The 26,088-nt window shown below is 42.4% G+C and overlaps 1 long non-coding RNA gene across 5 annotated transcripts in view; it reads left to right on the top strand.

Moving 5' to 3' along the window:
* LOC120888013 (uncharacterized) overlaps positions 1-20,440 on the top strand; it is a 69,946-nt gene extending 49,506 nt beyond the window's left edge. For 3 of the 5 annotated variants that reach the window (XR_013430945.1, XR_013430941.1, XR_013430942.1), the window contains 3 exons: positions 1,269-1,368; positions 17,356-17,578; positions 19,105-20,440. This is a non-coding gene — a long non-coding RNA (uncharacterized LOC120888013). Of the gene's footprint in view, positions 1-1,268; positions 1,369-11,673; positions 11,768-17,355; positions 17,579-19,104 lie in introns of all 5 variants that reach the window. The other 2 variants (XR_013430944.1, XR_013430943.1) reach the window with 2 other exon arrangements.
* Positions 20,441-26,088: the final 5,648 nt, after the last annotated feature.

Raw genomic sequence — 26,088 nt, 5'->3', positions numbered from 1 at the left:
GTCTCAACTCCATCTGGATGGTGTTTGATTTTGTAAGAGCCACTGGCATAGTTTTAATCTTCAAAAGGAAGACAATCAATCCCAGATGTCTGGGAATCCTGTTTGGGGTTTGGGCTCAGGACATTGATGTGGGGCTCCTAGCTCTACCCTTTTCTCTGTGGCCAAGAAGCTCAAACAAGTCACTTAAGCGTTTGAATGGCAGTGTCTTCTCCTGCAGAGTTACATCAACGGTACGTGCGTGGATTCCATGAAATCTTAGAAGTAAAAGAGGTTCTGTTTGCAACTGCCAAGGAGAAGGGGCAGTTGCCCAAGAAGTCCTTCAGCAAACTTTATTTTTTGAAAAAGGAGTGACTTAACTCGAAACTTGACTTAAGTAATTTGGTTTGAATCTTCGTGGAGATGGGATTATTGTTCACTGGAGGTCACGTGGCCTAGCACCCGGCCAGACAAGACCTACTTTCTCAAATCACAGCTCTTGAATGAGGAGAAGCATTAACCAGTCAGTGAATCAGGAGATAACTATCAAATGCTCACAAGGCACACATGTGGAACAGATGGGAAATATGTGGCTACTTATTAATTGATTGCAAGTTATATGAGATCAGCTACTTGGTCCAAATGTCTCATCTCCATTTAGTTTCATAGTATCTAAAACAGTTTCTGGTATAATATAGATGTTTAATAAATATGGGTGACACAAATCATTCTTTGGATCACATGTATAGGAGCATAGTGGAGGGATAGGAGATGCACATGAACTTGAAGGACCACTAAATCCCAATCTGTGGACCTTGGAGGTCAGAGATAGGCAAAGCGTTCGGGGGAGCAGAGGGGCTTCCCAGAGTAGTTGGGAACTAGTGACCTTGGTAGCAGCAGTGATCTTTTCAGAAGTACAAAAGAATCAGGATGGCCTTCTTAGTGGGGAATGGCAGGTGCAGGCTAAGATGTGAGCGCAAGGATGGTGGGAAAGGGAGAGACGTCCAGAGATATGGACGGTCCATAGCATTCATGGGAGGGGCTTTGTCTTCCCCTGTTTTTTTTTTTTTTTTTTTTTTTATATTGATAGATGGCTTGAGCCATTTAGATTCCCCTCATCTCAGCAGTTCTGTGATGGCCTAGTTGCAGCACTCAACAGAGAAGGCCTGGATATGACAGCATCTCTGAGATTTTTGGAACATGAAAATTGCCATTTCAAACCCTTAAATTGTTTTCCGTCTCTCAGACTTGCATTTGCATTGATCATTGCAGCTCTGTCTCTTTTCTTTCAGGTAAGTCACTGCAAAGGGCTTTTAGATCCCAGAATGTTAAGCAAGCCCACTCAAGTTCCTGGAGAGGATGGAAATCCTGACCTACTCGAACACAGGGGAGGTAGGCCAACAGCAGGTTTTACAAAGTCGCCTAGCTGGGCATTCTGTAGCGTTGGCTGGGGTGGGGGTGATGTTTTCTTTATGCCTGTGTCAATTTACTTTAGAGAGATGGCTACTCCTCTTTTGACAGTGCATTGCTAGAGACAGAATTTTGCAATCAGAGCAGGCAGTTAGCTTGACTCAGATGGACAGTAAAACTCTAATATACTGGCTTCAGTACGACTCAACATAGATTTCATATTTTGAGATGCAATATTTTTATTTTATTTTATTTTATTTTTTTATTTAATACCAAATAAAAAAAAATACAGAGTGGGTATGATTCTTTCCTAATGTGTTTTCATTGCATAGAAAGACTGGGTCTCCAAGAAACAAGTGGGCATGGCCATTGTTCATGTCCTTGAAGGAGACTAAATATATGAGCAAAGCCCGCGAGAATTCTAAAAGGGACTGTTAAGTTCCATGAACAAATGTATTAGGCCAGAGTAGAGGTAAAAGCACTTTGTTCATTCAGATCCTCAGTGCATTTAGGGCCTGGGTATCTGAAGAAGGGCACACTCAGCTCACTGTCTGTGGAGGGAGGCAAGCCGTCCCACCCATTGCCACATGGCTACCACAAACTGAGTAGGGCAGATACCAAGCCAATCAGGGCAGTGCCCGCTCTGGCCCAGTGCAGTGCCCGCTCTGGCCCAGTGCAGTGGAAGGTCAGCGGGCACTGGGATTAGCAGCCTGCACTCTGCAGTCAGAGTCCTGAATTCAGATTCTGACTTGATCCTTCACTGGTTGGACCAATCATTTACTTCTCTGTGCTGTAGGCTCTTCATCTATTAACCGGGATAATAAGAGCATCTCCCTAAACAACAACGGCCCGATGATGTAATACACCTAAGTCACCATCTCATACTCTATTTCTATTTTTTTCTGGAGTTAAATAGTAATATATGATTTATTATATTTAATGTTTTCATTGTCTTTTTTCCCCCACAGGAATGTAAACTCTAGGAGGGGAGGCATTTCTTCTAATCATTAGCCAAGGGATGTTTTGTGTTATTCATATTATAGTCCCTGGCTTGCAATAGGGGTTAAATAAACTTTTTTTTTTGAACTACGAAAAGCATTTAGAGAGATGTTTAGTAAGTATAAGCATCTGTACACAAGTATTATCTTTTGAGGAGGGGAGGCAGTACCAGTGATTGAACCCAGGGATACTATTGACACTGAGCTACATCCCAGCTGTTCTTATTTATTTAATTTTTATTTGGGGGACATACAGTGTCTTGCCAAGTTTCTGAGGCTGGTCTCCAACATATGAACCTCTTGCCTCAGCCTCCGGAGTCCCTGGGATTACAGGTGTGTGGCACTGTGCCTAGATAAGTATTTTCTTTGCCCTTTCTCTCCGATCACTCCTATGTCCAGTAAATCTTGTGCATTCCAACGTGGTCTCTTACGTCTCTGAGGACAATTTGGAGCAGGCCACTTCAAGAGTGAGATACAGTGGTCCTGCTCTCTTCACTGTTGTGCTCTTTAGCTCACCCAATGGGGTAACCCTGTGAAATCACAGAAGCCTCATTGAGAGATTTACTTCTGGTTTATAAAACAGTAAAGTCAAGACATTGGTCTGACATAAGGTGAGAGTAAAAAAGAAAGCTACAACTATTTTCTTTTCCTATCGGAATATAGATCTTAGCCTAAAAGCATTGGGAGGGCATGAAGTCTACGATGATTTACAGTCTCTTGGCAGCAGGCATTTTGTTTCACCCTTGGGATAATAAAACAATGATAATATTACTAGCAATAAAATTGTACCTGGTACTTTTGAAGTACTCTTCTAAGCCCTTCAAGTGCATTATCACATTTAATCTCGAAAGTTGGAATTATGCCAAGGCCATTTTTAGATGAGGAAACCGAGGCTCCCCAAGAGGGTGATATGCCCTCTGCTGTTCTTCAAGTAAGTGCAGGGAGAGGGACCACCTCACAGGTGTTGCAGGTTGCACGTTCTGTATTTCACAGATTAAATCTATGCATGGTCCCGGTTCAAATGCCAAGTGAGTGATAGAAGGAAGGCAGGTAGATCGGTATTCACTGAACCCTGGCTTAGCAGGAGGGTGAGGTCCTGGGATAGGGAGAATTGATCATGTCTACAAAATGAAGAAGAGATTCCTGGCAGTAGTGACGTGGCAGGGTTTTCTTGGGCTAGAATGTGTATGGCACCCAGTTGAAGCAAGGGGCAGAATCCCTGGGCAAAGACATGAGATGAGAATCCTGCTGCTGTTTCCAGGGTTGCCCACCAGTTCCCTGTGCCTGGAAAATTCAATATACAAAAACAAAACAAGGGAAAAAAACCAAAAATTACAAAAAAATGAAACAAAACAAAATAAAACCCTAACCCCTCAAAACCAATACTTTGATCCAGCGATTTTTGAGGAGATGAACTGGCTCAGATTTTAATACTGAACGGAACACCTGGCCTTATTTCCGTCTGAAGCATCTAAACTTGTAGGGACACAGAAATCACCTCTGAAGCCACGGAAAAGCAGCAGCTTCTGGGGCTCATTAGTTTCGGGACTGAGCTCAGGAGAATGCATTTTGAACACTTGCTCCAGGTGCTTCGGACGCTATTCTGCTGGTCCTATTTTGAGGAATGTGGTTATTTAGGATGCAAAACCACAGAAGCCTTTAAAGAAAGGATAAAATTAAAAAAAATGTGGTCGCATCCACGTTTTCTAGTATCGCTTTTGTGAGGCATGAAGTTTAGCCTAGAAGAGAAAGCTGTTCTGTGGGGTTCTGTTCCAAAGCACCCAATAATCCAGGTGATCCAGGGCTGGGCTGAGGACGTGGGAGGCTTCCTAGAAGCAGATTCCTAGGCAGGCACGGGCGGCTGCTGATATCTGGGCTTCTTGCTTTGGTGGACTCTTGGCCCATTGGCTGGGGCAAGAAGATCAACACCTGCTGGAGGAGAAGCCTGTATATCACAACAGGAAGGAAACTCTCTGGAGCCAAAAAAGCCTGACATGAAAGCCGATTTCTGATTCAGTCTGAAATATTTTGAGTAGAGTTCTTCAATTCCCGTGACATTTTGGCTTTTAAATAAATGACTCTTTGGGGGTATTTTCATCGTCATGGATGTCCTTGATTAACTCAGCAGTCGCAATGCTTAAGCTGTGGCCCCTGCATCCCAATTGAAAGGGATGAAGCACTTTGTGTTCATTTATTCTGCGTTTACAGAGAGCCCGCCGCGGCAGGTAGGAAGAGCAGCAAGGGCAAACGTGATCCAGGCGCAGCGTGCTCTTTGGGGGTGCAAGTCATGGAACAAAGGAACGCAATTAATGATGTAGCCAGGTCCCAGGAGAGACGCAGGTGAAGGTCGGCAGCCTGCGGAGGTAGGAGAGATGGTTTCTGGCTGGGATGATGATCCAGGAGGCCGTGGGCCTTAGAAGAGGGAGAGGGCTGTGCACACAGAGATTGGATGGGAAAGAAATTTCAGGCTCCAAAATAGCTTGAGGGGTTGACTGCAGATAGCCCATTGGGGATTGAAAGCAAAGGACATAGGAGCTCACAGAAACTGAATCTTAGGGCTTCTAAGTGGATGAAAGATTGCAAACAACAACCAGTAAAACAAACTAGATTTACTGAGCATTTATCATATAGCAAGAATGTTCTAAGGGCTTGGAATGTATTGAATCTGAATGCTGCAGTGACCCTAGGGGGTGGCTCCTAAGCCTGCCAGACAGAAGGGCCTTGGATATTAGGCTAATGAGCTGGAATTTATTTCTCAGGCCAGTGATCTCAGACGGTTCTATGCTTCCCCAGTATTCCATGGAGAGGCCTCAGAGGGGATCTGGGGGGATAAGAAAGTGAATCCAGGAGGCGAAGGCCCCCAAAACTAACATCTAAACTAATAATAAATCTAAAACCAAAGAGGTTTGGCTCTCATCTGTCTTATTATCTAGGTTTCTGAGTAAGACTTTATTTGGAGAAAATGTTAGTTTTAAATTTTTTTAAAAAAAAAATTCGTAAATCACTTGGAGTAGTAAATTGTCCTGGTGAGAGTCAAATGCATAAACAGAAGATTAATCTTGGAATTTGTGTAGGTTTGTATATAGAGCAAAGTCCATTTAGAAGTTGTTTAAATAGTCTGGACAAGAGATAATGGAGCAGGTACTGGGCACTGGGAGTGGCTATGATGGATAAAGAGTAGGAAGAGATGGATCCTAGACGTAGGGCACCTGTAAGCTCCGGGTGACTTGAAAGCAGAGTACAAAGATCACAGAAGGGGACTGAGCACAGAATGGGTCTGATGTGAGCAGAGCAAGCAGGGCCCATGGGACAAGGTGAGGAGCTCAGGTCTGGCTGTAACCAGGTTCTGTCTTCTCACTTGCCTGCCTTTGTCTGGGTGGAAGGGTCAGCCTTCCCACTGGGAAACACTCTGCAGCTACTCTACACCCAGCACAGCATCTCCGATGAAGTAAGACCTTGATAAATCTGTACTGATCTAATTAGATTCTCCCATGACATCATCTCAAGTTCAAGTTTTAGACAAGGTGGAGACAGAAGGTGTCTTTGCTTTGACTTTAAGTAGATGGAGGAAATGAGACAAGCTTTCAGATAGCTCTTGTGGCATGGGTTCTGCAGGCAGGATGATGCAGGGGGAAAAAGGCAATGAGTTTTGCAGTGAGAAAGACCCGTGTTCAAATTCTGCCTTGTCCATTTCTAGCAGCACTGTTCTGGACAAATTTTCTAAAGTCTCTGCTTTTGCATTTGTTAAATGAGGATAATAATATCTATCATTCTGAAATGTTGTGATAATACGTCGTAGTGTGTGTAATGCCCCAGCACACTGCTTGGATATTCGATAGGAACTACCCCCCTCCATATTATGGTCAATAAATGATTACCTCCTAGACTCCTTTCTATATCTTAGGTCATACAGCTTAATACCCTTTAGGGTCTGTTTCTATACGTGCAAGGCTCTTAGGTAAATTAGTTAGGACATCTGCGATATTCTCGGAAGTGGCTGTGGAGGTGACAAATCCACTAGGGTAGGCTGTGAGGGTTTGTTTACTTCAGTCTAAGCTGGGAAAGGGTAACATTCATTCAATTAGAGATGAAAACACTCTGTCAGGTCCATGCCTCTCTATGCCTACAGGAGGTCAGAAATTCACAGAGAACGGAGGTCATTTCATGAAGCTCTTTCTCTTTTTCCTTTATCATTTTCTTTTAGGGTTATGAATACACTTCAAGTGTGATTTCTTTCCCCCCTGCATTTTTGTTTTCTGGAAGGGATAGATATGTGTATTTTGATTTTTTTTAAAAAAACTTTAGGTTCCTGATTTGAAAACAATAATTGCAAAGTACTTGGAGGTGAAGTCAAATACCATGGATTTAATACCAATGCCATTTATAATTTGCATAGACTACAAAAATCATCAATCTTGCATTGTTTTAAGTTCAATGAGTACACAGCGGTTGATGGCTTTGCCTGGGATAATCTTTTCCAAATGCTATTTTCAATTCAGATGGGGCTGCTGAATAATACTGATTTCCCTGGGAGGACAATGGTATGCTGCCCACGGAGGGGAGTCTCTGCTGTGGGGCTGAAAGGGATGCTGTGGAAGTAGACAGCACCTGGGATGTCACCAGGTGTTCCTGCTAAATGGCTGAGGGGGCAGGCATCCACTGAGCGCCTTGTGTTTTGGGTTTCTCCGGGCATAATCATGGCTTGGCACCCACCCAGGAGAGTCGGCAGGATGTGAGCATGTTCCTATTGTGTTTTGCTGAGGCTGGCTTATATGGGCGTGTAAGATGCCATTGTTACATATTCATAAATTTGGGAAGCTAATTGTGTATCTGTTGGTTGCTTTGAAACAGGCCACATTGGGAATATTTCTATCGTGGGCCCAGGAAGACCCTACTGATGGCCCCCACTGGTGATGGTTTGCTGGGATACCTTTGGTAATAGGGCTTACAGTCATGTTCTCTTTCCTCCCACCAAGGCGTAGTCCAAGGCACTGATACTGCTATGTTCTCAAATGGCCAAACTTAAGATTATGTCACAACTTACTTCAGTTTATTTTAGAAAACATTTTGAGTCTCCAGTAAGCTCCAGGCATTTCATATCAAAGATAAGTAATTCTACAAATTACTTATCTTTGTAAAACACCAATGATGGTCCCAAATAGTAGCCCTTTTAATGCAAAATTCACAATTAAGGAACCGGATCTCAAAGAGCTCGAGAACATGGCCCCTGAGTGACTTCATGGGCCATCAGTGGTCATGTAAGAATAAAACCCAGTTCTCCCTAAGCAGGTGACTTTGAGGACTGGTGAAAAATTTGAGGAGGGTTTTCTGTGAGATGTCTCTGAATGCGTGGATCTATCCAGATCTCCTTCTTGCACATTCTCGAAACTTCCATTTCCCTTGACTCTCAAAAAACAAAAACAAAAACAAAACAGGCTCTTCCTCAGCCTCTCACATAGGGGAAACCAAACCTCCCACTCGGCCTGCCTAGGACGTACATCGAGATTCTGCGATGGCCATTCTGATGAGTTATTTCTACATTCTGACGGATTTTTTCAGAATATGATATACCTCTGAAGAGCAATAACATCCCAGATGGCATCTTCAATGAGGTATCTGAATGGCCGTTAATTCCGAATCAATGTGATTACTCAGAGTGAGTTGTGTGTTTGTGGAGTGCGGCTGTGGGTGTTCCCAGCAGCCAGCTCACACATTTTTTAAAAAAGCAGAGATTCAGAGATTCTTTGAGGAAGCAGCTGCAGGGTGGGAAAAGAGTGAGCAGGATGGGAGGCAGAGAATAATGAATGTGAGTTATCTCGTGCTACATGGTATCCACTTACTCCCCAAAGTAGAAACCAGGAAACATTATTTATTCATTCATACACTTGATTCCTTTTTTTTTTTTTGGTCCAACATATATATATATATTTGAACATCAATGGCACCATATTACATGCTGAAGATGGAGCCGTAGAAAAAGCATTTGTGGTTCCTATCCCTCCTCTTGGGAGTTGCCAAATGGAATAGATCATGATCAAACTAACTATAACACAGACACTTATTAAATTTCAGTGGTCCTGAGTGCTCTAGGAGAGAAAAATGGTTGCAGAAAGCAAATAACAGGGGATCTCACGAAGGCCCAGGTGATCAGGTAGGGCTTCCTCAAGGAAATAATACTTAGCTGTGATTCCAAGGAGGAGGAGTGGGCTGATTTAGGGAAAGAAGAGTAAAGAACCCCAAGAACAGGAGGGCATGAGTCTGAGAAGCCTGTGGTGTGACCCAAGAGGCTGCATAAAATGTGGGAGGAGGAAAAGAGGTAAGAAGTCCTAGGGAAAGGCTGTGGTCAACCCTGCTTCATGGTAGAAAGTTAGTCCTAAATTCAAATAGTGAGGAGAGGCCTGTTAATGGCTTTTATTTTTTGGGGGGGGGGATATTTAGGTTCCTGTGGAAAACTGGAAGGGAAATGTAGAGGAAGGTGTGCAGAGATCCTGGATCCTGGAACTCACCCACATTGGTCACCAACATTTCTGTCTCTGCAGTTTGCCCTACTTTGCCATTCCAGAACATTCTATATGAGAGTGATATGTATAGACATGTACCAAGTAATAGGGGAATATAACATTTTGAGAGAAGAACTTCTAATGCTTAGTCAACCCCTGATTCCTTGCTTTTCCTCTAAGCTGCGTGTGTGACATGTAGGAGTGGGCATTCATTGTCATCCAGAGACAGCCCTCACCTGGTTTCTGCTATGCGTTTTGGGGAATCAATTAGTTATGCAAGTTAAAATAAAGAGATCTAGAACCGCTTGCTTGCTTATATGCTCTCCTCTTCAAAGATTTCAATGGGAGGCTGTTCTTGGAGAGAAGCAAAGTGGGGGTGGTGGAGGGCAGTAAGCATTCCTGGTCTGCGCAGTGCCTGGAATTGATCAAATCCTGCATTACTACAGACGACTGTGAGCCTAGGTCTTTGCTCGCCTCGGGGATTCAAGAAGGAAAGAATGTTTCTGATCCTCACTGTCTATTGGTCCAATTGATAATATGGGGTGCAATGAATGAGATTCAGTGATAAAGATGGCTTGAGGTCCTCCGGAAGTACACAAGAGGAAGCCGGCAACTCAGCATTGGAAACTTTCTGGCAGAACTGATACCTGTGCTGAAGCTTAATTCACTAGCAAGAGTTGACCACAGAGAAAGTGGTCAGAGATTGGGGAAGGGAACCATGTTGGCCATAGGCAAAGATATCCAGGCAAGAGATCCCTGGTGTCCAGATCTCCACCGAAGCATGCAATCAAAGGCTTTGCATTTGTCTTTCTCAAAGAGCATCATTTTTAGAAGAGCAGCACATCTCATGGTCATATGCCTAGGCAACATATATTGGCAACAAGAGAGAACTGTGTGCGTTACTCAGAACTGCATGTGGTTCCCACCTCCTCCCCCGGCTGTGTGAACTTTGGCAGAGCACTTAATTTTGGGGGCTTCAGGTTTTTTTTTTCATCTGAAAAATTAGGCAGTAGAGTTTATGAGTATTCAGTTATTTGAGGTGCTCTACGCAAGTTACCCACAGCAAGAAGACCTATTGGGCGGAAGTTGCAAGAGGCAGAAGTTATTTGATACTGCTTATCCAGCTGTTAGTTACATTGGTGTATTTTCCATTTACATAAGTGCAGTCTTAGATTGAATATATCTTTGTAAGTGATTTAAGTGTCAGAATGAACCTTGAGGTGGTGCTTCATCCCTGAGAAGAAAAGCTGTTCTTGGGTGCCCTTCCACCTTGGGAACCTGAAGACAATCCCAGTTAATGGACCCACAGGTGCTCCTACCAGCAGAGCCATGAGTCCAAGTGGTCTGAGGACAAGAGAGATGAATTCATCGGCTCAACTAACAGCTTAGTTGTTAAACTGAAATCACAAAGCAGAGGCAGAGTGGTGGAGGTTAAAATATATATACATATGTATGTGTGTGTGTGTGTGTGTGTGTGTGTGTGTGTGTGTGTGTGTATATATTGCTTGGTGAATTGTTGAAATGCTGGATCAAACTCATCCTAAAGCCTATGAACCTCTGAATTTTTCAATTATTTGTTCTAAAAAAATCTCATATATTTCTAATCATTTGATATTGAATTTTGAGGTACTTAGGACATAAAGAACTAAAATAATAGATATATTTAAATAGCTATATTTTAAATAAATTTTAGCCATTTTTATGAGGTTCAGGAATCCTAAGAAGCTACTAGAATGAAGAATAATAATGTCAAAAAGTCTTACTTGATCTAAACTCCTAATTTACCAGTCAAGCAAATTTAGAGCTATGTTCAACTTCACCAGAATTCATCAAGCTCATACTTGAACCTAACTAGTCATCTTTTTTTTTAATTATTATTATTTTGCTACACTTACCTTGATTTTAGCACTAAAAACATTGTTTTGACTTCTCTATCTTAGCTGCTCTTACTAGATCTGAACTTTTAGAAGGCAGAGACATTTCCTTTATGTCACCATACCCCGGGTAACTACATAGTGTCTGTTGCATGAGTATTTGCTGAATATATGGAAGATAGATGAATAAGCTGCAATTCACATCGTTAGTGTTATAGCAAGATCCCTACGGACAGCTCCCTGGGAGACCTGGGGCGCAGCGCTGTAGTTCCAGGCTTCCTACGTGACACTCAGAGGCCATGATGCTCGGGGCCCCCTCTGCAGATCATTTCAGTTACCTGGCCTGCCAGGTACATAATGGAAAGTACAATCGGTAAGAGCTGAAAGTAAGTAAAAAAAAAAAAAAAAAAAAAAGCCTTTCCAACAGGCACAGTTCCACCAGAGATTTGTGCAGCAATTTTCAAAGTGAAATAGAAGGAGGAAATTGATGAGATAAAATATGGAATCAGAGGGAAAAGTTTTCCTTTGCATCCTAGGGACTCTCGAGGTTACTCTTATTGCGAAATGAATGTTCCCATTTTCTTGGAAGAGTCATATGGCACTGGGCATGTCACCAAGGTGCAATTTGATCAGCATTAAGTGATGCTGTTGAGTTTTGGGTCCAAGATAGAATTTTAACAGGAACAATAAAACAGTCGCCACGGACCTTTTCTCTCTTCAGGAAGTGAAATATTGATCCTGGAGTTGAAAATGTGGCTGTGGCCTCATCATTGAACAATTATCCAAGTTTCCAGTAATCAAAATGAGCTCAGAACAGTCGACGAATCTCAGCTGTTATAAACTCATTATTTAACTTTTTTATGTTTATTAAGTCTCAGATTTCTGATTATACTTTTTTTTTCTTTTGCATTTTAGCTTCTCTGAAATCAGAATGTTGTTGGTCTGACTGTCAGAAACAGTATTTTCAATGCCTGTTCATATGAATTAAGAGTTGCAGAATGAGATTGAGGTGAGGCTCCCACTTATAATAATATTGCATCCTTTTGGAAGATGCTGTCCTAGCAGTGGTCTTCATATGGAAAAAGAACAAACAGATATTAACAGCTCTGAGTTATAAAGTGACCCTGAAGATTGTTAATCCCAAAATAAATCACATTAATACATTATTCAATTTATATTAACTTTCAAACAAATGCACAAGGGTTATACATGACAATGTATGTCTAAATAAACCTAAAGGAGTTCGGTCAATGAGTTTTTTAAAAAAATGAACCTGGGGCTGGGGATGTGGCTCAAGCAGTAGCACGTTCACCTGGCATGCACGCGGCACTGGGTTTGATCCTCAGCACCACACACAAATAAAGATGTTGTGTCTGCCGAAAACTAAAAAATAAATATTAAAAAAAACAAATTCTCTCTCTCTCTTTTAAAAAAATTAACATGATAAGATATTAAATATGTCAATGTTTGAATGGCAGAAAATTTTTCTTTTTAGTATTTCATGAATAATGTTATACCTTAAAACTGATAGTTCCTTGATACAATTAAATAAATGATGTTATGGCCATAAGTGTGAGAATTCAAGTTTATAAAATGCATTCCCAATAATTATGCAAAACCAATTTAATGGAAGTACCTAAAACCCCTTTTGGCAAGCAACCATTAATATGCAATATTAAGAAAGAGAAATATTTTTTTAAAACTTTCATTTCCATTGAAAAGAGAAATGCAAATGATACTGGAGGAAAGTGGACATTACCTACGTTTCATTAAAGATATCAATAAGAAGTCACGGATGAGCCGATTGCAAAGTATTTTCTGAGACGTTCTTGGGACCATGCATTTCTTCTCCCCAATCAGACACAGTTCTGGTCTCATGTAGGATTTTCCCAGATCCCAAATTTGCCAGGGAAACAATTTCTATTGTTTGCCAAATACCTCTGCCTGGTAATGGGATGCGCCACGCTGGTGCTTGGAGAAGGGAATCTGGTTCTTTGGCTGCTGAGGAAAAGGACGGATGCTCAGTTGAAAAGTGGACACTGTTGAGAAGAGAAAGGAGGGACCTGTCTACTGGTAGAGACTTACAGATGTCCATGACAGTGGCCCTGACTGTAAAATCTCAGGTTGAGTAAGCCGCTCTGTTTATTTGGGGTGTGATAACAACAACAAAAAATTTGCTAATGTACTTGGGTGGTGTTTTGGAGTGAAGTGAGGTTTTCTCCCGTGTCACCCTTGGGGGCAACCCACACAGACACAGTGCTGATTTCTGTGATGCTCCCAGTGTTGAGCAAGAACAGTGTGATGCTCAGGAGCATCCCAAGCCTGGACCGCCCTTCCCTCTCTTCTCACACTTTTGAGCCCCTTCCCCTTTTCAGAAGCAGTTGCAGCCCACATCTTCCTGAACTGCTCTTCCTGACCTCCCTGTCCACGTGGCTCACTGTCTCCTGAGAGCCTCCTGCCAGCTTCCTTGCATAGACATCACCATCCGGCATCATCATAGCACAGACTGTCACAGGCCGTCCCTCTGCTGTGTCGGGAGCTGGCAGGATCCTCAGGGACGATGTAGTTGAAGCCGCTTGTTTTACAAATGAGAGACAAAAGAGTCTCAGCCAGGTTCAGCCAGCAGGTGAGGATGCTCAGGTACCAAGAAGCGGATCAGAAACTGGACTTAGGATCCCCGATCCACCTCCCAAGCAAGAGTTCCTCTGCTTCATTTCCTGAGGTCCTCTTCAGAACATTCTGCTGCTTTCCACTTAGCTACACGGTATGTTTCTCAAAGCGGAAAAGAAGCCTCTGCTTCATTTCGCCTTCCAGGATGCTTGCCATGATTTCAAATACGGAGTGGGTCCCCATCAAATATTCATTGAAACTAGCTGGAGACTGTAAAAAAAAAATCCGCACTGCATTTCTCTCCAAGGAGGCAGGGGAGGACACTTATTGATTGTGTGATGTCCATCACCAATGATTTCATTTACATGTGGCCCCGGTGAGGGCGATCCTCACAGAATTCCTATGAAGATTGAATCAAATAACAGGGGGGAAAAGTCCACCTGAGGATCTGACACATATTGGTCCAACAATAAATGTTGTAATGGGGACAAAAAGAAACAATGCCACTAGAGTGTGGTCTTCTGGGATTGAGAGATGCTGCTGTGGTTTGTATATATTTTGAGTGTGTCCTACAGAGTTTCTTGTGCAGGAAGCTTGGTCTTCAGTGTGGCCATGTGGAGGTAGTGGAACCTTCTTTTTTTTTTTGGTATCAGAGATTGAACTCAGGGGCACTCGACCACTGAGCCACGCTCCCCAGCCCTATTTTGCATTTTATTTAGAGACAGGGTCTCACTGAGTTGCTTAGCACGTTGCCTTTGCTGAGACTGGCTTTGAGCTCGTGATCCTCCTGCCTCAGCCTCCTCCGAGTCACTGTGATTACAGACATGCACCATTGCACCTGGCAAGAGGTACAGGAACCTTTAACAGGCAGAGCCTAGTGGGAAGTCTTTAGGTCATCAGAGTCTTGGCCCTCAGGCAGGATTGAAGTAACTCTCCTGAGACCCTAGTTAGCTCTTCTAAGAGGCTATAAAAGAAAACCCTTCTCTGATGACTTTTAATCCTGAATGTGAACTATTCTCCTGCATACTCCTACCAGGATGCCATGCACCTTGTGATATAGCCAAGGAGGCCCTAACCCAAACTGAGCAGATGTTGGTGCCATGCTTTTGAATTTCCAAGACAATGAGCTAAATAAAACCTCTTTCCTTTATAAAGGAAAGATATATTTTGTTATAGCAATGAAACATGTACAGAGATAAGTGCTACAATTTAGATAAGTGTCTCTAAAAGGCCTGCATGTTTTGTCTACAGCCAGGGGCACTAATAAGAAGAGATGAAACGTTTCAGAAGTGGGGCCTAGTTAGACATCTTCTGGCAACATGGGGACATGTCCTCAAAAGGACACTGGACCTGATTCTATGTTTCCCTTTGCTGCTTGGCTACCATGAGCAGTGAAATTTCTAATCCCATGCTCTCCTACCATGCCATTCTGCCTCACTACAGGTCCAAAGTCAATAAGACCAAGAAATCATGGACAAAACCATTGAAACTATGGGCCAAAATAAACCTTTTCTCTTTATAAATTGATAATCTCAAGTGTTTCACTACAGTAATGGAAATCTCACTAATATGACAAGTATCCTCCCTTATTTGGTAAAATAATTTTACCAAATTTTTTTTAATTATGTAAAATGTTTTATGCACTCATGGTAAGTTACTCTAATAAAATGAGGAGATTACCACATACATGTCACCTAGTTGCTCCCAATAGTAGTATCTTACATAATCATTGTGTATGGTCAAAACAAGGAAATTGGTATCAGTACGACACAAACACCAGTCTACAGACTTGACTCAGAATCCACCATTTTTACATGTGCTCATTTTGTCTTTGTGTGTAATGGGTAAATTTTAAACCTAAGCATTTTAGTTCAACCATTTGCAGAGCATATGGAAAAAACAAAAGTTCAGCCAGGTGTGGTGGTGCACACCTGTAATCCCAGTGGTGGGGAGGTTGGGGCAGTAGGATCACGAGTTCAAAGCCAGCATCGGCAAAAATCGAGGTGATGAGCTTTCACCTAAACAGCTCGGTGAAAGCCTGTCTCTAAATAAAAAAAAAAAAAAATACAAAATAGGGCTGGGATGTGTCTCAGTGGTTGAATGTCCCTGAGTTCAATCCCTGCTATCCTAAAAAGAAAAGTTCAGAATTAAAGAAGCGATTTCCTTACTTGTGCCATGTTCTCGTTGGCTTCCTTCTTTTTGTCCATCGCAACTGAAGTGTCCTTAGTCCAAAAAGTGGCAACTAGCCAGAAGACAAACAAATACAGAATAATGAAACCTAACCTCCATACAACCTGGGTGCCGAGCCACAGCTTGAAAATGAGACAGCTGTCGGGTATTGCTGATGGCATCTGGCATCATTCATTTCCTTATTCCATTGATGGCATCTGACTTTATATTTCTCTTTGAATTGTGATCAAAATGCTAATGTAGCAAAACAGAACGTACTTGGGCCTTGGAGATCAGACAAACTGTAGTGGAGTGGAATCATGATCCCTCTACTGAATCCTAACTCTGCCATTTACCTGCGCTGCAACCAATCGCCTTTTCTTGGTTTCAGTCTACCTGTGAAATGGGCGTGCAAAGTACATCTCCCTGGAAAGAGGCACAATATCTGGCAAGCAGTAGGTGCTCAATGATTGGGGATTGCAATTCTGTTTATCATTAACATTCTTCTGTGGCTTTTCCAGTCTACCTACCCCTACTCATAATATACTGAATGTTTCTGGTTTTTTTTTTTTTTTTAAATCATAGGCTACCCCACAGTTGCTAAATGCTTACTCACATATTTCTTATTTGCTTCTCTTCATAACCTTGTGAGACTTCCAGAGATGATTCTCCTGAGGTCACACAGGTAGGAAGTGACAGGCCAGATCTAATCTCCTGTGTAATAATTTCATACACTGTGTTCCTCCGACTCCAGCCAGACATCTCCCAGGTGCCGAAGGGGTTGTCAAAATTCTTCTGAGGAAGAGAGATGAAATAGCTCTAGATAATTTAGGGGCAAAGGAAAGGAAGCTTTCAAGTTTATAACACCACCAAACTTGGAACGTGAGTCCCTCTCCTTCACGGGGGTGGGCACCCAGGAGTGTTTGACAATAATATTGAGTTTTGGTTTGGTTTATTGGTTTCCTGTGGCAAAGGGAGAATATTTTTATCCTTTTTTCCCGTTCTCTGCCAAGTCACTTGTTTGGTCACCCATTAACTCAGGATATACGAGGTAGTTCTCTTTTTTTTTGCTCCAACCCAGAGTATTATAAGTGAGAAGGTACCCAGATAATAGATCCCATTTTAGTTTCTTGTAAGAACCTATGATTCTGGGGTAATTAGTCAACAGCTCAGCAAATGGACCAACAGGAAACACACATAATTATAATTTCTCCTAGTTAGAGACCGGAAACTACGTGTGTCCCATTGGAAAGGGAATATAAAACATCTACCACAAACATCTTGCCCCAGTAGCTATTTTTTTCTACTGGGGGGAAACTTCTCTACATCTCCTGGTACAGAAACACAGGAAGACAGGGCTACTTCATCTTCATCATTGGCCACCAGGTAGCCTTGTCTCTGCTCGTGAAAGTGGGGTCTCTACACGGTTGTGTTGAAATGGAGTCTGGTGTGGAATGTGCTCTGGTGTGAGGGGAGACACTGCAGGGTACAGGCTGGGGACAAGCTGTAGTGGAGTGGAATCCTGATTCCTCTATTGTAGGACTTTCATAGTCCCGAGGCTGCTTGGGAGTCTCATTTATAAAGGGTGAGCTCTAATATATTCTTCAGAGTGTGATCGTCAGGATTCAATAAAACGATGTATGTTAAAATGATAGTCTGACATAGAGAGGTGCTCCGTAATGGTCACCCTCATCTCTTTCATTCTGCAATGTTTTTATTCATTTCCTACAGGCTAGTAGCAAAAAGTATATATATATGACTTTTATGTCTTAAAAAGCCAATGCAATCTTCCCTGATTACCTACTTAACCCATTTTAGCATCTCTCATGGCCACAGACCTCTTGGAAGAGAGGCTCAAGATCTCTTTGCCTGGAGAGCAGAGCCACCATCTTGGGAGGACGTTTGATGCTTCTGTCCGGTTCCTGTGCCATAAGCCCTTGCTGTATACCTTCACGGCATGGATGGGAGCAATGTCCCAAACTACTTTGTCAGTTGCATGGAGGATCGCCTCCCCCGTCACAAGGCTGTGGAGCTTAAACTGGTAATTATCACATGCAGATTTTCCAAAAGGTTCGTTTGTCTCCAACACTGGCTGAGTGGCTGCCATTTGGAGTGGCCTTTGAGTGAGATTTAAATTGTGGCTGATGTGGTTAAGCACCCAAACTGGAGAAAAGTTGTTAATAATGACATAGTACTCCACCATAAGGGTGGGGCACATAAGCCAGGGCTGCAGACCTCAGAATGCAAATCCCTTCTTTTCCTGGTTGAAGTTCATCACCCTTTCATACCCAGCACAGGTATCTCCCTGTCCAAGGCTCCCTCCAACCCCTTTCCTCAGTGCAAGATGGAGGAACTGCTCCAGATCCATACACAGGTAGCAACCACAGGTCTCTCTGTGCTCTGTGTCAATTCCTCATGTATGTGTGATTTCCTCATTTCCATCAGTTGGGTATCAGATTGAGGTCAAGAGTCATTATCCTTGGTGCCTTTCCCAGTACTTGTAACTAGTGGCAAGTGTTCAAAGGTGTTTAGAAAGGAAAGAAAGGAATAAGAAAATGGAAGATGGGAATGTGTGAAAGTCCTCATAATTTATCTCCTAAAAGCATGTCTTTTTCTTTATCTGTGACCTGAGACCTTAACATTACCAACACCCAGTTTTCTCTATGCCCCAGGCAGGCTGGTCCTCACATGTCCTAGAAGAAAAGCTGTATGCTTTTCTTCAGACACAGTGGATCAGGAACCTGTACTCCCACAGTCTTCTCTAACTTCTATCTTGTACCTTGGTTAGAATTAAAATTGAGTGTGTACGGAGAAGAATAAAACAATAGTAACTCAACTCTCCCAAGCAAAAGAAATATGCCTGCTGGCTGTGTAAGGTTGTCATGGTTCCGCCTTTCTTTATGCCCACAGAGACCCAGTATCCTACCTTTCTGCTCCATCAGATCTTCAGGGTCACTTTATGATCCATGATTATTATTGGCACTGCAGCTGAGAAGGTTAAATCTCAGGCTGAGAGAAGGAAGAAAGGCAAGAGCAAAAATGTGGCGTCTTCCCCTGCTGGGTTGGTGCTCTTTCAGCACAAGCAAGACTGTATCACATTCCCACGCACCACTTTGGCTGGAGTATATGTTCAAGGCAACCCTTCGCTAAAAGAGAGGTTGAAAAATTCAGCCTTTCTTTCTTTTTTAGAATCATTATTTTTTTTCCTTGTCTGAAGGGAGTATGAGGGCCTAAATGTTTTTATGCCTCACCCGCCAAGTTGGTCTGTTGAGATCCTAACCCAAGATAATGATACTGGGTGGCAGGACGTTTAAAAGATGATTAGACCAAAAATGTGATGCCTTCTTGAATGGAATTAGTGTCCTTATGAAAGAGACCCCAAAGAGATCACCCAGCCCCTCCACTTAACGAGGACACAGTGAGAAGTCACCGTCTGTGAGTAGGCAGGTCTTGGCCGGGCACTGAGTCTGCTGGTGACTTGATCTTGAACTTCTCAGCCTTTAAAACTAGGAGAAGAGAAGTCTCTCTTATTTATGAGCCACTCAGACTGTTGTATTTTGTTTTCAGAGTCAGCCTGGACAGAGACAGAAGGCAATGCACCCCTCCAATCAAAATGTGGGCTCTGATATCAAAGGGTTCAGAAAGAATGGGTGTTGAGGTGAGCAGCTTTCAGAAGAAAAAAAAACAAAACAAAACAAAGACTCTATAAAGACTCAAGCCCCTAAATGCCTTATCTGCTGGCAACGATATTTCAGATGTCTATCTCAGGAAGAGAGAAGGAAGCGGGGAAAGATGCCTCATTCTCAGCTTCATGGAAACCACCCAGAGAAATCAACCAGTGGGAGAGAAGCAAACATGTATTAATTTCGCACTGGCCCCAGGCACAGCTACGCATTTTATCTTATTTAGTTCTCACGACCACCTTCCCCCAGGAGGTAGCTCTCCTTGCTTCTATTTTGTTTACGGAGGCTCTAGTTCAGAGAGGTTAACTGACTTGCACAAGTCTGCAGAGCTAGTAAAGGATGAAGCTTATTATAAATGAGCTCCTGCTCTTAATGCTAACTCCAGACGCGACAGTAGAAGAGGCAAGAAGGCCCATGACAACATCCCTGATTCGAAGGACAAAATGCCCTTGAATTTCGGTTTCGACATTTGGTGTAGAATATTAAATGCTCATAGCCCCTTTAATGTGCAGGCATTTGTCTGATAGACAACATTTTCTGCATATATGAATTTTGAGGGTATTCTGAATCTCACCCAAGAGCTCTATATTGGCAGTGGAGGGGAGAGAGGAGGGCTCACTGCAAAACTTCAAAGTCTGCATGTGAGTGGCCTGCTGCCCCTCAATTCGTGAGGATTTCTCCTGTGCTGCCACAGTGCTCCTGGTTATTGGTGTGAGCCTCGGGCCACCCGGGGCTGCCTGGTTGCACAGGGCATTAAGAGAGACGGCATTGGAGCTGTAGAAGGAAGCGGTCAAGCAATTCCTTAGGGATCAAAGGGAACCCAGAAGCTCCTGTGACCAGCATCGCTCATGTGCAGAATGCTCCCTAATTCCTTGATAAGCCTGCATGCAGCCTTTGGAGAAAGACGTTGAGATTGGGGGCTCGCTGTTTTCCAAGGCAAAGCGTTCCGGGGATAGATATCTTCTTTCAAAATCAAGCAAGTACTGGGCACAGTGGCACATGCCTGTAATCCCAGTGGCTCAGGAGGCTGAGGCAGGAGGATCATGAGTTCAAAGCCAACCTCAGCAACTTGGTGAGGCTCTAAGAAACTCATTAGATCCTGTCTCTAAATAAAATGTAAGAAAGAGCTGGGGATGTGACTCAGTGGTTAAGCACCCCTGGATTCAATCCCCAGTACCCAAAATAAATAGATAAATAAATAAAATCATGCAAACCCCCAACTCCGAGGCTTCTGATTTTAACTGCCAGGAATCATTGGCTGTCTCTGTTCTTTCATACATTCTTCTTTTATGTACATTATTTTTAATAATCCTAACATTGTGCCTATGAAGGTTGTCCTCCCTCTTCTTTGGTACCTGAATAGAGGCAGGCAATGTAGGACTCTCCAGAAATCTCCTGGGTAAAAATGGTCAGCCCAGCCACCTAGCCTCAAAGCCAATGTTCTCTCCCTTTGTCCTGGTTCTTACCCTTTGGTGCATACCCGACTGATTCTGGCTGTCTGAAAGTGAATGGTGCCATCATTCTTTCCACATAGAACATAACTTTCAGTCCATTCATCATTGAATTGACCCTTGAGGACACAGCTCCACTTTTCCCCCTGGTCCCCCTGATCTCGGCTGTGAGAACTGGCTGTGGTCAGCATGACATGGGATTGACACTCCTTGCCTTTGAAGATACACTTGTCCCTTCTGCTCAGCTTGTTCTTCAGTTCACTTCAATCAAAATGCCCCGCAGCAGCTGGGTCACTTAAATTAATCCATCGTACTTGTGGACTCAATTGAAAAACCCCAATTAGATTCCCAGCCTTGTTTTCCTAGAGCTCCATCTCATGCCATTGCTCCCGAACTCTCAGGACTTGACGTGCACTCCTGTCCGTAGGAACCTTGCTCCCAGCTGCTCATCCTTCAAAACTGTTGCCACTCTGTCTTTTAGGCTTCTGCTTCCCGGGAGGCAACATGATATACAGAGAGCGGATTAGCTTTAATGCTGAGTTATCTACACTGCATAACAAACCTGAGTGGCATAAAACAGTAGTCATTTATTTTGCTTCCGGATCCACCACTTAGGCACTGCATGAGTTTGTCTCTGTCCCGCGTGAACTCAGTGGGGCAACTTTAACTAGGGACTGGGAGGATCCACTTCCAGGAGTGCTCAATCACATGGTGGCAAGTTTGTTCTGTTAGCTGAGAACCCAGATGAGACAGTTGGCTGCCTGGTGTCCCCCAACACGTGTTTCTTCATGCGTGTGGGCTTTTTGGATTCCTCGCAGCTTTGTGTCAAGACAAAGTGTCCCAGAGAACCTCCTAACCTAGCACAGGGAGTGGCACAGTGTCACTCCACCACACCTCACCATCCCTTCTCAGCAGCGCAAGCTGGCTTCCTCCTCACTACTGAACTGTCCCTCTCTCCTGAGATTCTTGTTGTTATTCAGCTCATGTCACCTGAATATATTAGTTGATATAAAAGGATAAGTCCATTCTCTCCAGCTTCTTCCAAGTTGTTTTTTTTTAAGTTTCAAACAGGTCAGAACTCTGGGGCACATCCTTGGAGGCTTCTCCTCAGACTGACCAACCGACATCCACCCGGCGAAAATTATTCAGCCCATCACGAATCCCGTTAACCTCTTGGAGTCTTTGTGCTTTTCTTAATTGCTCTCTTCTGAAAATATCATCCTTGACAAAATAATGACGAATGAGCAAGCAAAAACTATAGAGATGAGCAAATCCAGTGCTGATTCTACGACAAGGTATTCGAACCATAATTTCAATATGTAGGTTAAGAATTTATTTTCTAGATAATCAAATTAGGCGAGGTTAGCTGGCCTAGTTTCCCAGACAAAAAGATGGAAAACCCTGAACCCACAAAACCTTGTTAGAAATCATATTGAATCCTTGTTTTTGAAAAATATTTTTACTTGGAAATGCAATTGGGTCCCCAGTTGCCTTTATGAAGGTTTGATGATAGGCCTATGGGATAGGCCACCTCATCTTACCCACCTGGACACGATCACTAAGGAGAACCCTCTTATGAAATGTTTGCGGAAGGTCTTTTCCTTCGTCAGTTAATATCTAGATATTATATCATTTGATACTCAAAGTACTTAAAGTGGTTGGAAATCTTCAAGGAAATATTTTATATATTCGAATAAAACTGTTAATTATTGCTTTCTGTTGTGAAGGCATGAACCAGGGAGAAGATAAAAGCATCTTTCAAATTTAATGTCCCAATTAATTAATTTTTACTTATAAAACTGGAGACTTTGCCAAGGCTTCTGCAAGCATTATAAAAGATGGATGTCATAAAGATAAGAATTTAACTGGGTCAGGCCCAACCATCAGATTATTCTTAATTAGGAATGAATCTCTCTATAATTTCTATAAAATTGGCTGAATAACAGACGCCACACTGAATTACTAATGTAATTTAAGAGGTATATGATTTAAAAATGGGATGTTCCTTTCTCACTTGTTTCATCAATGGGGCTTTCTGCCCTGATTCATTCAGCAGGTTGTTGTTTATTTTCCAAGTTCAGAAAAATGTCATCTTTAATTATAGATGGGGGCCAGGGCATGTATCTCCCCCCGTGTCTACTCTCAGGATCCAGTGTAAAATACTGGCCTGGGTAGGAAAACATGTGCTTATGTCAAAAGAGGCATCATTTCCCAAAGGTCACATTTGAAACTTGTTCGGTGAATCAGCCTGGAACTTGGGGGCTGTGTGCTATGGTTTTCAAGGATCATAAAGGTCAGTCCCTGCCAGCAATTGTAGACATTGTTGAGGAAAGTGGCTTTTCTTGAGGAAAAGAGAGAGATCATGGTGTTGAAGAGACTTAATGTACATCGTGTCTCAACAATCATAAATGTAACGTGGAGAATACATGCCTACTAAGAACACGTGTGCAGTATGATTGTATGTATAAAGTTCATTTATGTGAAGTTCAACATAAGATAGTACTGAGATGTAATGATAAATGTGAAAATTGGGGTTTACTAGGGGTTGGCTGTTGGTTGGGAACAGGTATAAGGGAACTTGCTGGAGTGATGGAAATGTTTTAGGACTTGATCTAATAATCATGATGAGATGCATACACACATGATTTTGCATATTGATGTATAAAATGTTAGTTTTGTGTATTTGATCTAGGCGAATTGTATACCAACACAGTGGTACCCATGTTCAAAGAAGTATCATGACAATAAAAAGTATACATGTCAAGTGACTCTAGATATAGTGGTTCAGATCTCTAATCTTAGAACAAGTATCTATCAGATTCTGTTTGTCAAAAGGTTTTCCATAGACTTATGCAACAGAATCAGTTGGAATATGTCAGCCTTCAGTTTCCTGGACTTACTTTAGTCTGGAAAAAAAAATCAGTGGAGATGAGATGGGAAAATATTCTTTTTCTGTAAACTTCCCATTCAATCCTTGCATCTCTCAAAAGAACATCCTTGATGAAATGTATTTAAAAGGAGTGATCCATGGACCCAATATCTCAGCATTTCCAGTTAACACAGGTGCGTTCATTAGAATTATTAAGAGGGTTTCAGGGAGCCTCAATTAAAAACCAGTGCACAAGGAGTTGTGGACCCTCTTATGAGCAAGTACCATGAGTCTTCATTTATACTCTCGCCTGTTTTTTTTTTTTTTAAACTGTGATGGGACACATTAATATTATTTCATATTTTAAAAAAACACCAAGGTTGAGCTGGATAAATCCTCACCCATGGGTCACACCTAGTGAGATACCAGCCACCAAAATATGGATGACTCCATGGCTAGTATCTTGAGCCATGATGCGTCTCCAAGAGGTTTTAGGTGTTCCAGGCAAACAAAATAAAATCTGAGCTTGGTGTTGAGACCATATGCTAGAGCAGGATCTGCCTGTGAGAACTGGCTGTGGCCAGGATGACATGGGACGGACACTCCCTGCACTTCAAGATGTACTTGTCCTTTCTGCAAGCTCTCTAAGCCCCATTTTTAATCTCTGAGAGAGAGGTGAACCTTCCTACCTCCCGGGGGATCAAACACCTTTTCCTGAGTAAATAGCTTTGTTATATGCCTACTGAGCTTAGCGTTTCATCTTTAGGAGAATAAACATTAATAACTGCTCTTTCCGTTAGTATTTTTTGAGTGCTATGTGCCAAGGCTATGTGACAGCACTTCTACCCTGGTCTCATACATGTGCACAGCGCAGTCAGGGATTCCCAGCCAGCGAGCTGGAGACACACAAAGGACAATGTGGGTTGGGAAGGCACAGAGCAAGAAGGACCTCAGGTTAGCAAGGACATATACTGAGGCGTGGAGAAAGAGTGGGGGTAGGGCAGATAAAGGGGAGCTAAGAGAGGTAAGAAAAGAAAGCCAAATGAAGTCCCCTCAAAGGATTTCAGAGTAGATAAGGTATGAGAATATTTGGATGAACATTGGATTTCAAAGGGAAAGATTTCTTCATCACACGAACGGCGAGACTGAGGTCAATGGCAGAGGGTCCTGAATGCCAGGTTTTCAGGTTGGCATTTACTTGTGGGTTATGTAGAAATAATGAAGATCACTGAGTAGGAGCCTGAAGAAAATGATCACAAGTACTTAAGAAGGTTACTCCGAGGCCACGAGGAGGATATGAGTCCAACCATTGTCCACCAACTGGCCTTTATTTGAATATATGGACTGATCATTTATCAGCATCTTCTCCTCTTTTTCTTACTCTCTTTCCCTCTAAATTTCTGAGACAGGACTTTTCTTTTTTTTTACAGGAGACTGATCTTTTGAGAGCAAAAGTTTTGTAGCTCTAGAATAAATCCTACTTCACAGATAGCAGATTCAGCCTTTCAGCTACGGATTGAATTGATATATCACATGCAATTCCACTCCACGCATTGCTATTTATGTCTTTTACTTCTTTTGTTGTATTCTCTCAAAGCTATATGTTATTCCGTTTGGACATGTAGGTAGGTGAGGTGGAGCTCATTTAACAATTCATAAGTAAGCTTAGTTATTCTTGGGTTCATTTTAGTATAAACTGGCAAATATCTAAAAGGAGCAATGGAAAAACCACCTTTGATTTTTTTTTTTTTTTGAGTTAGCTGTGGCACATTTAATTTTGCCAAAGCTTTAGGTCAAATTTAGAATCTCTTACACTGCTGAATTGTAATGTGGCACCCAAAGAGTGTGACAGGCCACACAGAGCTAGGGTAGAAGAGCGAGTGTGTCTCAGAAAGAATTATTTTCCATGCTAAAGGAGTGACCTATGCAAAATTCATAATTGTAAAATTTGACCTTATGAATCATGTACCATAATGGCTACTGGGAACATGAGATCTTCCTTATGTCGGCCTCTGTCCTTCTCTGTCTGAACAGCTTTCTCTCTTTCTTTTTGTTCTTTTTTACTTTTTTTCTCAGTGAAATATATTTTCATTTTCACTGTACTATTTTTCTGTTCTTAAGTGCAAATGAACATTTTGTTCAATTGTACGTTGAATACAGTTTGACTTCAACATGGACAAATTTCTGCTTCTCATTGTTTTTTTTACAAGAACTCTCTTCATTTCTGGAAATCACCTTATAAACAACACAGAAAAATTACACCGGCAGAACTCAAATGTTTATTTCTCATGATCACATTTCTCCAGGCTGAAGAGGGATGGATGTCTACAGCCCTTGTCCAATCAGAACAAGCTATGGAGCCCACCATTAGAAACAAGGTTTGTGCCAGGCACATAGGTAAGTATCTCTCTCCAGTGCTGTGCTGGATTTGACACATTTTTTTTTTATGCCATCACCCAGAGCTTTAAAATGCAAGAATCCAAGCCTCAGACCCTTGAAATAACTTGCGCCAGGAGGTATTTGGGGGTTCAGCTGGGTAAAGTGAAAA

This window comes from Ictidomys tridecemlineatus, chromosome 15 (genome assembly GCF_052094955.1).
Source record: "Ictidomys tridecemlineatus isolate mIctTri1 chromosome 15, mIctTri1.hap1, whole genome shotgun sequence".
NCBI lineage: Eukaryota > Metazoa > Chordata > Mammalia > Rodentia > Sciuridae > Ictidomys > Ictidomys tridecemlineatus.
Note: the sequence above shows the minus strand (reverse complement) of the source record. Positions and strands in the feature narration are given on the sequence as shown.